At 33.2% G+C, this 16,147-nt stretch overlaps 1 long non-coding RNA gene across 1 annotated transcript; it reads right to left on the reverse strand.

Moving 5' to 3' along the window:
• Positions 1–13,630: 13,630 nt before the first annotated feature.
• On the reverse strand, positions 13,631–15,916 carry LOC111052684. The gene is made up of 3 exons (XR_002606184.2): positions 15,691–15,916; positions 15,034–15,345; positions 13,631–13,779 (listed from the first exon to the last, which is right to left on the reverse strand). It is a non-coding gene; the product is annotated as an uncharacterized LOC111052684 (long non-coding RNA).
• Positions 15,917–16,147: the final 231 nt, after the last annotated feature.

Consider the following 16,147-nt stretch of genomic DNA (forward strand, 5'->3'; position numbering starts at 1 on the left):
GGGAGTAATTTGAAAATTCAATGAATTTCTCTCATTATAAACTTATAAGAGCCACTATCTTCTTAGCATTCAGTAAAATAACATCCAGTTTCATTGTATATTATAAAGAGGAAATTGATTGATACTCTTTAAAAAGATTTACCTACCCCTGTTATCATGTATGTGTATTTTTGTCGTAAATGTATTTCCTTTGCTTGATATAATACAAAATTATAAGTAGAGCAATAAATAGTAGAGCAATGCGACTGATTTTGGAGGTCTGAAGGTTCCTTCAGAAGAATTCAGATCAGTTATTGACATATGTCTAACTATCTTCGAAAAGGAGATAGATCATGTAATTCATAAGCAAAAAGTCAAGAAAACTATTCTTGATATGTGTATGGCCGCAATAGATGGAGGTTTTCCGAATTGGTTCAGGGAGTGTTCTACTCATAAACAATTTTCTGTAGATAAACTGATCCATATGAAACTAAACTATGAGTTGAAAATGAGAATTCGCACCCTGCCAAAGACCGTTCAAGTTAGAAGAAAGCTTTTCCATTAAGGGCTATCCCTAGTGATGAATTTATGTACATCTTTCTTATAAATATTTTTGTTTATTGATGTTTTCCACTCAAATAGTTTGATCTTTATATTTTCATATTTCGAATAAGTAATTCAATACTCCATATTCATCGTAATAATAAGTACCTATTATGTTTTTTCGACCTTACAAATACAGTAGTACTAGATAGAATAGAACATTGCAAAAACATTCATGATGTGTTCGGCTGTGTGGTCGTTATACTCATGCATGTTATAGATTCCAATGTTGGAAAATTAGAGTTGGGTAGGTTAGGGTATCAGGGTTTTTAGTTTGGCCAAAGACTGTTCAAGTCTGAAGGAAGTTTTTCCATCCCTAGTGATAGATTATGTGCATTTTTTGTAAATATTTTTTTATTGTGTTTTCAATCTTTATATTTTCATTTTTATAAATAAGTAATTCAATACTTCATATTTATATAGTATATTATGTTTTTGACCTTACAAATCGTATTGGATAGAATAGAACATTGCAAACATATTCATGATTATGTGCGGCTGTATGGTTATTATACACATGCATGTTATAGATTTTTGTGTTGAAAAATTAGAGTTGGGTAGGTTATGGGGTTTATAGGTTTTTGGTTTGGCCAAAGACCGATCAAGTCAGAAGGAAGCTTTTCCATCAAGGGCCAAGCGTAGTGATAGAGTATGTGCATATTTTTTGTAAATATTGTTGTTTACTTATGTTTTACACTTAGTTTTATCTTTATATTTTCATATTTCAAATAAGTGATTTAATATTCATCGTGATATAGGTATTACAGTATGTTTTTTCACCTTACAAATCGTACCAGATAGAATAGAACATTCATGATTGTGTGCGGCTGTGTGGGCGTTATGCTCATGCATGTTGATGTTACAGATTTTTGTGTTGAAAAATTAGAGTTGGGTAGCTTAGGGGGTTAGGTTTTTGTTTGGAATTGCAAAATGCTGGAATGGGTTGGAGACCAGATTGAGGTATGTTTATTGAATGAGCAAAGCGAATTCGAGTTTCAAGTCAATCAGCGTTCATCTATTAGTAAGATTTTTTATCTTTCCAATCGTGCTTCTAAGCTCAAAAGTGTAGAGAACTTCTATTTCTCAGCGTTCTCCACCGATCCTATTGCATATATCATCATAATCTAAATCCAATTTGTATGTGTGTTTGTGTGTGAATAGGCAGACGTGTGTGAGTATTAATGTTAGTGAGTGTAGCGAGTTCTACTGTTCTCCGAACTAATAGTTATGAAACATTTCATAACCATATAAAGTAGAATACCCGTTCTCTGATTTTATGATACAATGGTAATTAAAAGATTTACTATTATCTTCAAGGATTATAAATAGTTTTCCAAACGAAAATTGTATAATAAAGTGATTGACCATGTCACCTCAATTTAATTAATTGATTATAAATAATTTAGTAAATTAGGTGTGAATTAATTAATTAATTAATAATTTAATTAATTGAGCACTATTATCTTCAAGGATTATAAATAGTTTTCGAAACGAAAATTGTATAATAAAGTGATTGACCATGTCACCTCAATTTAATTAATTGATTATAAATAATTTAGTAAATTAGGTGTGAATTAATTAATTAATTAATAATTTAATTAATTGAGCACCTCCGCTCTGTAATTGGCGCTTGTGCGAGTGTGCAGGACAAGTTTGTAGGATAACTGCAGTGAACCATGATAACACGATTACAAACGCATCCACCCCTAGTAGGCCTAGACAATAATATTTTTGGCACCTGGAATTAGGGATATCTTATTTTTTCAATTATATCACCTTCTGCTTCTCATACTGAGTCTAAATGAATTGTTTTATCCACCTAATACGAAATTTAAGTTTTATATTGTTTATCGTATTGTATGTTGACATTTCAATCCGCTCTCAACTGCAACGGACAAATAATGAGCTGTCTTTGTTTAAAATGAATGAATTGCCTTTCGTGACAGCTATTCTTTGTAAACTACCTTTGAACAGTTGCTCTAGTGAGCCAGGGTGTCAATTTGTAGATTGTAGATTCCAACCAGTTTGACACACGCACATCTACCAACGCCCTTCTTGCAGAAAGGTGTTGCTGAAGCCTACGTGAACAATAGTATTTCAAAACATTGTTATTCGAGGAGCTATTCGCAAGTAATTGTCAATAAGGGCCTGTCTATTATAAACTGTAGGATGTTGAATAAACTAATAATATACAGTCGAACCTCTCTATAACAAACCTCCACCTAACGAAATCCTCTACACAACGAATTTTGACCTGGTCCCATGACATTTTAGAGTTTTTGCTGCTTATTTACCTCTATTTAACGAATTTCGGACCTCTCAACAACAAAGTTTTCTCTTGACTTCAACATACAAAGTGTAGTGTGTATAGGAAGCAGACAGTCATTTTCAAGGAATTCTTTAGTTTCAGCAGAAATGTAAATAGACTTAAAATAATGGCAATTCAGGTAGGAAGAAGATAGGGTGGTAGACAGTCAATAGAGGGTGAAACACATGTCGGAAATTGAATTCCAAGAGCTTGTCATTATTGTAGACCAGGCAGGTGAACGACTGGACTTTCCCATTCTTGCTTTTGTCACACATTCACAATTCTTTGAACTGACTATGATGATGATGATGATGATGACTGTGACGAACCTGAGGAGAAAAATCCGTCAGATCAAGAAGTTCTAGAGGCTTTCAAAATTATCAGGCAAGGATTAAAACTGAAAAATAGTGTACCAGACATGTCCGACTGTTTGAATAGATGTGAGTCGTTTATCAAACATGATGTTTTATTCAAATGCAAAATCCAACCGATATTACTCACTTTTTCAAATATAAAACAAAAAAAAGGAAATTTGAGTTATCATAGTATTTATAGTGTAGTTATTGACAAAATAACCATATTTTGCGTTCCATCTAATAGTAGTGTAAAAAGTTGAAAAATATTGCTACAGAGTATGTACTTTGATTAAGCTCTACTAATAGTACAAATCAAGCTTTCTGGAAATAAATTGGTGAGTTTACTTATTAGATTCTACAAATATTAAAGAAACATGTTTTTTCAACAGCATAAATTTTAAATTTTTTATAATAATATTGGCCTAATAGGTACCCTACCTACGTTTGCGATGATATGTTTTATGTACCATATTCATTTATTTACCGCCGTGATACGATATTATAAGATCCATAGGATCGTGGCAGTTTTCTTGACAAAACCTCTCAATAACGAATACCTCTCAGCAGCGAATTTTTTCTCGGGATAATCGACTTCGTTATACAGAGGTTCGACTGTATTTTCATTTTCATAGTATTGCTTTTCGTAACATTGAAGGACTGATGAATTTTGAAGTATTTTCTATTCTTGTTGTGAATATAAATGTTATTGTGGAATGTTGAATATTATTGTTCAACTTTGGGCTCATATATTCTATTGGTATTCATGATAAATTAAGCTTAGTAAATATATTTTGTTCATTTATAGTGGTTTTGTATAGACTAATTATTGAACTAGCGTGAGTTTTAACTTTTGACTTACTGAAGGACAAAGTCATTGTCCGTCTGTTTGTATGTTCTACAATAACTTTAGAAAGAATTGATCAATCTTCTCAAATTATGAACACGTATTCTCTGAACCCTTTTACAGGTCAAGTTCGTTGGACAACAAATTTATTACTTTATATTTCTTTACTATAAAATATATTATTGAAAGGAAATAAATTATGGAGGTTTCTGTTTTCTTCGTGATCTATTCATTATTTGAGTTTATGAATTTTGTACTCAGAAATAAATATGGCTGTCTAGCAAGTAGTCAAATAGGAAAAAAGCATGAAATATTTTTTTCTGTATACCCAGTTTCCAGTAAGTTACAATCAATCCAGAAGATATAAAGAATAATTTTATTTGACTTTAATTTTTATTAATGGACTAATCATATGAATAGATGGTATGGTGATTTAATAATAAATTATTTGATTTGAAGTTTCACTTTGAATTGAAAAAAAGTATAACAATAGTTGATGGAGCCTCAATTTAATCATTGATAAAAATTAATCTGGAAGGATCTCATTATCAGATTATTTGTCAATGTGTAATAGAATTGACTCGTTTATTTATTTATTTATGCATTCATAGAAATAAAATAATTCCAAACTTATTATGATTTATATTGGAAAAGGAACAACAGCTTTTATGTTGATATCAGCAGCATGAGATACTACTGAGAGGGAAATTATGGAGTACTGTAGTATCACACAGAAAATATATTTTCCTTTCTCCTCTCTGAGAACTGAGAAGTCACTGTACTAGTGTGTGATTCACTGTATGGTGTATGCGTGGTGTGTGTGTATGCGCTTCATAAAATTGAAAAGACAGCAGAGCAGAGCAAGCCGATCATCTACTAGTAATATTGGATAATTGCCAATCGTGACTTGTTTTTATTTTGTTGAATGTGGATGTGGAATGACAATATCGGAGCAAGGGGAGGAGGTGACAGAGTACTGCAACTGTTGGTGGGGGATTTCTGAATTAGCGGGGAAGGCCTGTCGATGGTACTGATCTCTCGTAGCGAGTTGAAGAACTAACTGTTAGTCACCCACTTTACCCCCCTCCACACCCACTCCACACTGCTGGTCACCCATTTAGCGCAACATTAGATGAGTTCTCTGTCCTCTTCTCTGTGGTTTTGGTCAGTTGGGATAGTTGGGTCAGATTGTGATCAACAATCACAAAGCAAAGCAAAATATAATTCGTAGAGAGAGCTAATTTACTATTAGGATAGAAGACAAACCACTCTCTGTCTCAGACAGCACCGTATCGCGCATGCGTTAGCAACGGATTTTTCCCGTTCCATTCAGTCAGTTCTTTGAATGTAACGTTCTTTGTGATGATGGTTACCGAGCACTGTAACTGGAGCCAATCGTCATTCTATTTGATGAAGATATCATTATCCAATGATGATTTATCATTTAATTCAATATAATAATCAATATATTATTATTTTATTCAATAAAAGAAAGAGTTCTTTTGAAAAATATAATTAATAAAATATAACAGTTGTTATTTAACTGATGTTAAAAAACACTGACTAAGTCAGCATATTGTCATTTCAAAACAAAAACCGAACCCTCAACCTCCCCTTTTACATTTAAAACATCAATAAACATAACTATTTGAAAACCCTCTAATCCCTTCCAGCATATTGCAATTTCAAAGCAAAATCCTAACCTATTTTTCCACTTTTGAAAATATCAAAAAGCATAATTCTACCTGGATCCTAGCCCTTTCTAGCATATTGCAATTTTAAAGCAAAAACCTAACCTAACCTTATGGAACATTATAAGATAAAATCCAAAAAAACCTAACCACTAACCCCTTCACATTTGATAATTTAGATTTTAAAGCAAAATCCTAACCCCTTAACCTATCCGTTCACATTTGAAACATCAAAAAACATAACTCTAACTGCACCCTATAGCCCCTTCTAGCATATTGCAATTTCGAAGCAAAAACCTAACCTATCCTAATAACACATTATTAAATATAACCTAAATAAAACCTAAGCTCTAACCCTTTCACATTTAATACTTTAGATTTATTCATCATCTTTAGAACAAAACATAAACATGTGGTTCATTTCATGAACATGTTCACAAACATGTGGTTAATTTCATGAACATGTTCACAAACATGTGGTTCAAAGCAAAATCCTAACCCCCTAACCTGCTCTTTTACCTTTGAAACATCAAAAAACATAACTCTACCTAGACCCTAGCCCCTTCTATCATATTGCAATTTTAAAGCAAAAACCTAACCTATCCTAATAAAACATTATTAAATATAACCTAAATAAAACCCAACCCCTAACTCTTTCACATTTGTTGAACGATAGACAAGGATAGCAACATCATTGCAAATCGTACACTACCATTATAACGTGGACCTCACTATAGTAGTCAAAGAATACTTTTGAATAACTATGTTATAACTGTGACTGTTGCTGGCCGTTACTCTGTTTCTGAGACAAAGAGAAGCTGCTGATAGAAGTTGATGAGTGGAGAATATCAAGATAAAGATTATTATTAATAAATAATTATTACAAAAAACAAGGAATCAATGCTAGGTAATAAGAGTTGGGATTAAAAATAGGATAACAGACAGCATGGTCAGTCAATAATATTGGGCTATAGGCTATTGCTAATATATTATTAATTGAGTTATTTCAACACAGAGGAGTAGCTAATGTAAAGTTAGGAATTGGAAATTAATAAAAATTTATAACAGATTCTAGTTATCCAATGAAATTATATTGAGATATGGTCAAGTTAGATTATAGGTTAAGTTAAGTTGAGTTGTATAATATTAGGTTATGACAAAATTATTGAGACTATGGTATGTGAATTGGCTTCCTTTAAACATAATACTTCCCTACCGATCCCTACCCATGGCTCTGAGCACAACAAGAACTTTGACCAATGCGTCAAAGTCCTTAAAACCCTCCCTCACACAACCCCCTCCATAGATGTCAAGAAGAAAGAATTGGCTTTTATTTGGGTGTTTGGAGTTGCTTCCAGTCCTGGTCTCAACAGACAGCAATAGTACCATAGCTACCAACTGTTTAATTACATTGAAATAAATTTCATCATATAATACATTTCACAGCTATCAAATATATATATTAAATGTTCAATAAAAATGAAAAATAAATTTCATTCAAGTTCAATTCTACAATTCCTTTCTCCAATTTTAGTCTAATTCTTTTTTTATTTCTAATTTTAAATCTCCTCTTCTTTATCAATTCATAAGCTAAACCTTTCCTTATTCATTACTCACTCAAATCTTAAATATCCCGTTTGTAACCGCCCCCTAAATACCCCATAATGTCCCCTGAATCTATACCCTTTTTCTCTCCATCCGTCTGCACCGCGTAATCTGTGGTCTCTGCTGGTACAATTGAGTTTCCGTGTGTACTCTGTGGTCGACCGTTGCATTCAAAACTGCAGTCTGCTCGGTCACAGAGAAGGGGGATCTCTTCTCTGTGGCTCGGTTGAGGAAGGAGACTCAGTCTCCGAAAATGTCCCCCCATTTCTAATGTAAGTTTTTAAGTGTTTTCAATATATTTATATTGTGTCTCCTGTTTTAATTTACATTACAAACTTTAAAGTGTCTTCTGTTATGTGCTATATATACAGGGTGTTTCAGAAGTAGTGTCGAGAATTTTAGGGTATTGTACCTGGATGCTAGGAGACTACAAATGTCATATTTGAAGTGTCCAAAACTCAGCGGTTATCCTTATAGCTGCCATTTTGTTTTTTTCACTTGAAAATTTTTATCTCAAGAACGAAATGTTGTATTGATCTGAAATTTGGCATGAATATTTATGCTATAAAGACTCAACTATAAAAAATAAAAAAAAATTTTTTCGTTGAAATTTTTCAAAATGGCGGCCATTTTAAATTTTTGATGGCGAATATCTCGAAAACCGTCCATTTTACAGAAAATTTACAAGAGACAAAAAAGTTAGCAAATTTTTTCACGATTCCAATGATACCTAATTTATTAAGATTGGTCGAAGAATAACAGAGTAATTAATTTTTTTCGTACTGCATGCATGACCACTTTTCACCATTTAAAGATCAATATTAATTTTTTTATAATTTCATGAAAACCGTTCTTATTACAGAAATATACAAGAATAACTTTCCTCCAAATTTTATTTTACATTGAAAAATATTAATTTCACTCAAATCGGTTCACTGATACTAATGCAGCAATTGCTCAAAATGCCGTCCTTCAACTTGATTACACAGTCTGCACCTTTCAATCATGGACCCTCGAACTGCTATAAAAGCATTTTCATCATCTTGAATGGCACCTGCTGCAGCAACCACTCTTGCCACAAGGTCTTCTTCGTTTTCTACTGGCGTGCTGTAAACAAGGTCTTTCATATGGCCCCAGAAAAAAAAATCTAAAGGGTTGAGGTCAGGTGAACGTGCGGGCCACGGTACTGGTCCACCCCGCCCAATCCACCGCTGACGATAGGTCATGTTCAGAAAGTCCGTAACAACATTTCCGAAATGAGCAGGGGCACCATCATGTTGAAACCAAATATAATATCTGTTTGCAAGAGGCACATCTTCCAAAAGTTCTGGTAGTATGTCTCTTAAAAAAGTAATGTACGTGGGAGAATTCAGACGATTAGGAAGAATGTATGGTCCAATCACGCGATTACCTAAGATACCCGTCCAAACATTCAGCGAAAATCTATGCTGATAACCACGCACTTTGACCTCATGAGGATTGTCTAAGGCCCAGACGTGACTGTTGCGAGAGTTGAAGATTCCTTCTCTTGTAAAGCTGGACTCATCGGTAAATAACACATTTTCTAGAAAATTTGGTTGGATAATGTCTTGCTGAAGAAACCAACGGGCACAGTTTACTCTTGGCTCATAGTCGCGTTCAACCAATGAGTGAACTTTTTGAAAGCGGAAGGGGTGAAGTCTTTCCTTGTTTAGTACACGCCACACAGAAGAAGCACTTGAATTGATTTGCTTTGCAACTGCTCTCGTACTCGTTCTAGGATTGAAATCGAATTTCTGCAATACTTCCTCTTCAAAAGCAACATTTCGAACTGCTCGAGGCCTACCAGCAATTACCCTGTTCCGTTCAAATGAACCAACTTCTCTCAGCCGATTGTGAGTTCTTGTAAACACCTTGTCGGAAGGGAGACGGCGGTTTGGAAATGCAGCTGCATACATTCTTCTTGCTTCGGTCGCATTGCCAAGAGCTGCTCCATACATGAAGTGAATATCGGTGTACTCCAGCGAACTAAATTCCATTACAATAATTAAATATTTGTGTAGAAGCAATGTAAGAAAATATTGAAACTGGAAATTTAAGATAGAAATAAGACCTAGGAAACGTGAGACTAAGAAATAGGAAGCACTACATCTGGTTCTTTACTTTTAATGAAACAACAATACTTTTACAAGACAAACATTATCATCTGAAAACCATTGTAAAATCATCTGTTTGCCCATATGGAGCCATACCGAGTTTCAAAGCTTCATCTTAAATACATCTGGAATTAAAAAATTAATATTGATCTTTAAATGGTGAAAAGTGGTCATGCATGCAGTACGAAAAAAATTAATTACTCTGTTATTCTTCGACCAATCTTAATAAATTAGGTATCATTGGAATCGTGAAAAAATTTGCTAACTTTTTTGTCTCTTGTAAATTTTCTGTAAAATGAACGGTTTTCGAGATATTCGCCATCAAAAATTTAAAATGGCCGCCATTTTGAAAAATTTCAACGAAAAATTTTTTTTTTATTTTTTATAGTTGAGTCTTTATAGCATAAATATTCATGCCAAATTTCAGATCAATACAACATTTCGTTCTTGAGATAAAAATTTTTAAGTGAAAAAAACAAAATGGCAGCTATAAGGATAACCGCTGAGTTTTGGACACTTCAAATATGACATTTGTAGTCTCCTAGCATCCAGGTACAATACCCTAAAATTCTCGACACTACTTCTGAAACACCCTGTATATATATATATAATATATATATATATATATATATATATATATATATATATGAAAATAAAAATATTAAATATATATATAAACAGGATACACATGACACTGATAGATTAAAAACTTACACACATATATTTATATAAAATATAAATTGAAACAGGATACACACGACACTGATAGATTAAAAACACTTGAAAACTTACATTTAAACGAAAATTTTTGGGAGCTGGGCCCCCAAACAGGAAGTGTTTGATTGACAAAGGGGGCCCAGCTCCCGATAATTTTCGTTTAAATTAATGTAAGTTTCTAAGTTTTTTTAATCTATCCGTGTCATGTGTATCCTGTTTCAATAATTCATATTATAAAACTTTAATGTGTTTTCCGTTATGTGCTATATACATACATATATATATATATATATATATATATATATTATATATATATATATATATATATATATATATATATATTGCTAAATCGTATAAGTGATGGAACATTGAGGTTACCACTACAAAACAGCTTGCTAAGCGCAAACTGACAAGAATGAGCATACACAATAGTATGTGATAAAAATTGAGTGATCAGAATTGACAATGTTAATTTTGGGACAGATTAACACTGATAATAATAAACTAGCCGTGTTCAAAAATATTCTGAGTATATTCATGGGTTTCAAATTGTAAAAACAGTATTAATTTTTATTGATTGAGCTTCGCCACATGCCAGTTTAACAGTACAATATAAAGTCTAAATTAAGTTGATAGAATATTGCTTTATTCCAATGTCTATGCTAGTTCGCATAAAGTGTTGTTGTAGACTAGTATTGAGATAAACTATTAACACTGTGTAGATAGCAGCTACTAACATGACTCAACATAATTCAACATAGAATAGCTGATTGTTTCAGCAGAAACATGAGCACAAACGAAAAATACCTGGAGTTGCACAATGTACTTGAATATCCCATAAATCACTGATTCATATCATATTTGGCCCACGAGGATCATGAAAATGTTTGTTATTGGGTTTGAGGATGAAAAAAGAATAATGTTTTTAAAGCACACATGATTTAAATCGTAAAATTATGAATTGAGTTTCCGAAGGACCAGCTTCACAATTCAAGCAATGAGAGACATAATACAAGATAAAGTAATACTAAAAATGAGGAAAAATTATAATATAGTTCACAGTACCTTGAGTCATTGTTGGAGTTGTTACCTGGATTCGCGTCCATGGCCATGGAAAAAATATGCATAGTCTAGTTCACTGGACACTTTCACTGGTAACACATGTATTGAGGTGTAAACAAAAATAACGAGGTATAACTAAATGAGGTTTTTTAACAAATAATGGAATACTGTGTAGCGACTTTGGGGGAGAGGTTTGAACTAGGCATTTACAACAAGAGATAGGGTGTGACCGACTGAATCTAGCAGAGGCGAGCAAGAGACTCGTACTAGAGGCCTGGGAGTGTTAGTACCAGGGTGTAGCACGCGTACTACAAAGAATATTACGATGACTCAATTACAATAATAATTACATTGCTGGCGGGCGTGTGACGCTAAAATAATACAAAATAATACAAAATAAGTAGTGAGCTATTAATTCAGTATGATTATTACTCAGCACAAACACTGCCATTATAAGGTGGACCCCACTATAGCTTGCTTTTTGCTGATGACATCACCATCATTGGTCAGCCCATGATGCAAAATTCGAAGCTCAGGAGCTCTTGCAGCAGAAAGAAGCTGGAATTGAATGAGACCAAGACTTAGGAGATTGTACTCTAAGAAGAACATAGATTCTTGATGGACCTGTGACCTTACTTGGTTTTTGTATTGATGTCAAATTATCATGGGAGTCTCATATCACCAATAATGTCTGCAAGAGTTGTTTATCTACTTCGGACGATGAGGGGGCTACTTTAGTATTGAACGCCTTATGATGCTGTAACATGCAGTGAATATTGTAGGAATTATGTAAGCTTTTATATATAACACTTATGTCGGTAAAATACATAGCTTTCGAGTTGTATGCGAGAAACCAAAAAATGGTACCTTTGAACCACCCCTACCCCCTTAGCACAAGGGGTAGGGGTGATGACTTTTGATATGTTTACCTCCTTACTACCCTAAACAGAACTGTGAGGTCAAAAATTGTCTTCCAAACTTTTCCCTCCATAACATTTCCTTGAATGGACTATATGTCATTTATATGTATATAGGGACATTCGGCGCATGGGAGAGACATACACCTGCTCCAGAAAAATGCACTCTGTGTAATCATGTTTAGTGAGTATATGATGCACTGCACACTGTCAGCCCATATCCCAATGTTTGAGCATTCATATAGTTAATCATATTGTCATCGCTCCTACACGTTAGGAATAGCATTTGCACACTTACTAGAAGGGACGAAGTGCATTCATTCACATGGAACTTGGTCATGGGGGGGGGTTGGTCTTGGATGTGCCACGCTGTGGAAGAGTGGAGGACTATTTTCCAGTGTTGTCAGTGCGAATGTTCAACTTCCTGCCAAACTCAGTAAGGGCACGCCCAGTCAATGTGTTGAAAATTTCATTATCAAAGTGGCTCCATCAGTTGGAGTATTTTTTTAATGAAAACCTTGCTGGACTGTGACGCTGCAAGGGCTACCTACAGTTCACGTACTATGCTTCAAAATTATTTGACACAATCTATCCAGGAAGACCTGACCTTGATCACGACATTGAATATTTGGATAACGTTAGTTGTGATGACGGTTATTGAGCAGTGTGACGAGTGCTCAGTTACTGGGAGCACTGAATGCTTTAAAGATTGGAGTACCTAACCACAGAGAAAGAAATGTTTTTCTTCCAAATAATTTATTTTACTTTGTGGAGTAACTCAGTAACAACTATGACCGTTGCCGGTCGGTGCTCTCTATGTTATTAGGCGTTTTGATGATGTAGTCAAGACAAACACCCTAGTCAAGACAGGATCGGACACGTTTAGCCACAACTCACAATTCTTCACATTGTTGCTTATTACGCAACTCACAATGATTAGTCAATGCAATTTGCAGTTAGACATGTCTAAACGTGTCTATCCTCCACGCCTAACACATCATCACTGTATGCACATGCAAATAATGTGTTTGAATGCCTATTCCTAAATCCAGTTACACAAACATCGATTTGTGGACGTACAATTTTTTGCCATCCTTATAAATTCTATTAGATTAAACAGTTAATGTCAAACAGATGATGATTGTCAAGTTCCGTTTAATCTTGTAGATTTCATAAGGCCGGCAAAAAATCTATGTGTTAGGGTAAGTTAAAGTTGAAAGCATTAAGGGGTTGAATTTTTTCTTTTAAATGGCAAAGGTTGGGATCAGGTTTTGCTTTTAAATTACAAAGGTTATACGTTAATCGGAAACCTGAATTTTCATATCGCTACTGAAATGAACACAGCTTAAAATGGAGATTGAGACTCTTAAAAAATTACCGTACTGAAAGTGGTGCAGTCATAAAAAAGCGCAATTTTCAGTTCACATTATTTATTCTAATACAAAGCGATTTTATAATTTTCGATTACCTGCAATCAATTTTCATTTGAAAAAATACCAAAAGCTCTGTGAGTTGGAGTGAAGACTTTGAAATCCCTTCCTTCCACAAATTTATTGATTGTTCTGGAACAAATATGAATAATAACTTTATATTTCATTTAATTTCTGTTTTATTTTAGTTTTTCCTATTAGAAAATCTTTTTTTGTTTTTTCTTTCTCAAAATTTGTTATCACTCTTTTGTTTTTGCAGTGATATGAAATATTGTTTCTTGTTATCAATTTGATTTTGTGTTGTGTTATTTTTAGTTTTTATTTTGAATGGGACTTTTCGCGACTGCCACCAGCGATCAAAGACTTTATTTCTTTTGCTGGTGGTGCCTGAAACAATTTTTAGTTTTTTAGTTCTGGGTAGTTAATTCCATTTTATTTTCTTGTGATAAGTGTTTGATTTATTAACCTTTGATTTGTTACGTTGTTTAAATTTTGATAATAAAGAATTGAATTGAATTTATACGGATATTTTTATTTTCAGACTGAACTTCAAGAAATCAAATATCGATCTGTATAATATTGTGATTATTTCAATATTTCATATGAATGAAAGCATCTTCCACACAGATGAAAAATGTTATAATTGAGCTTCTCAAGTTCATCTTCTAGATATTCTAGTGCCGCCTGTAATAAAAGTTTTGGATCAGCTATTTGGCACCTAAACTTGGATCATCACGATCAACTTGGTCTCGTCTCAACTATTGAAGTAATTAACTGGAAGTTTTGCACAAACATTATGAATTTACTGAAAATGGATATACTTCACCCTATAAGCCTATTTTTATTCATTAATTCCGAATTCAAATGATATTTGAATATTAGATGTTTATTTCGCATTTGAACTTAGCAAATGCACCAGTAGAGCAACAATAAAATCTCCCTATACTTGTATCGAACCTTGCTAATTGCTAGACTCTGAAACGATTCGATCTTGCAATTTTTGTAGATTTCATTTAAATGTTTCTCAGTTTCTACTTCCAGCTACTTAATAATTTTAGACCTATTAATACTAAATTATTTGCTTATGGTAACTTGAAACACAGAAAAAAATAGAAAACATTTTTCTCTATTCTTATCCTATAAAATCAAAACACTCATCTATTAGTGTTTCTAGCAGACCGTTGCGGAGCATGGCTTACATCTGCTCTTAAAATTAAAAAGAATTTGGCAACATCATCTGATGAATAAATAATTTTATCAAGTATAGGCTACTCTTTTACTCGCTTGAGAATATTGAATTGACATTAATAAAATCAAGTCAATGAAGAGCAGAATGAACATAACATGTATTAATATATTAGAAAGTAATAAGTCATTCTAACTTACCCATTCGCACAATCATTTTTTTTTGAATTATTATTTTTTTATGTTTGTACCATATTTCTTAGACATTGCATATGCTACATTTTGCTGCTGCGTTTCATACTGAACAGACCAATAATGTTGCTCCTTTTCAGAACTGCCGGACTTGTAATAACTTGAATCAGCCCTTTCCATTTCAGTTTTGAAATGTTCCTCCATACCCTTTTTCTCCCATCCATTGCTGCTGAATTTTGACATTTCCTCTGCTTTTCTCGACGCACTCATCTCCCTCTGTCTCTCCTCATAATCTCTCTGTTTGGCGCTGCTGTTAAACATCTGTAAAAAAATAATCATCGGTTACGGTACCAGTCAATATAAAAATAGCCACCATAATCAATATATTATAAATCATCAATAAAATAAGGACCAATCATTTGTCACAATAAATTGTCAATTATGGTAGATTTGTTAAATTAAGAGTTTCCAAATTTATAACTGCACTGAGGAGTGGATAACTTTATTAAAAATATTCTTAGTCATAAAAGCGATCATTGAAGCATTAATATAATTTTTGATGTTGATAAGATTTGTGAGACAGTTGATTTTTTTATAAACATAATCTATAAATAATAACATCTATAAATATAGGTTAAATTCAGTAATGTTCTCAAAATTGCCTACCTTTATTTGCCTTTAATACGATGATTAGTATTGTTTAAAACCATGAAGTACTGGCATACAGTACTAAGAATTAATTTCCTTCCAATAAATAAAGATTCAAGAAATAGTGAAGCTTTGCCTTTTTATAAACAAAGCACAGTTTAAACTAACAACGATCCCGCGTATTACTTTATGACAACTTTCTCATAAACAAAGCTTTATCATAATCATAAACAATGCAGAGTTCAAAGAAGCAACGATATACAGAGTGAGTCATATGTATGGGAACCCTTCAATAAGTTTGAGACTGTTCGTAGATATAATACTGTAACTTTCAGGATAAGTTATATTGGTCGAATACTCTACCTCTTGACGTACAACTGAATTTCAACCCCTCATAAGGGGGTGAATTAGGGGTTGTAACTCGAATATTTTATATGTAAAACCCATTGTGTGATACATTATTTTAAAGGCCTTT

Source organism: Nilaparvata lugens, chromosome X (genome assembly GCF_014356525.2).
Source record: "Nilaparvata lugens isolate BPH chromosome X, ASM1435652v1, whole genome shotgun sequence".
Lineage (NCBI taxonomy): Eukaryota > Metazoa > Arthropoda > Insecta > Hemiptera > Delphacidae > Nilaparvata > Nilaparvata lugens.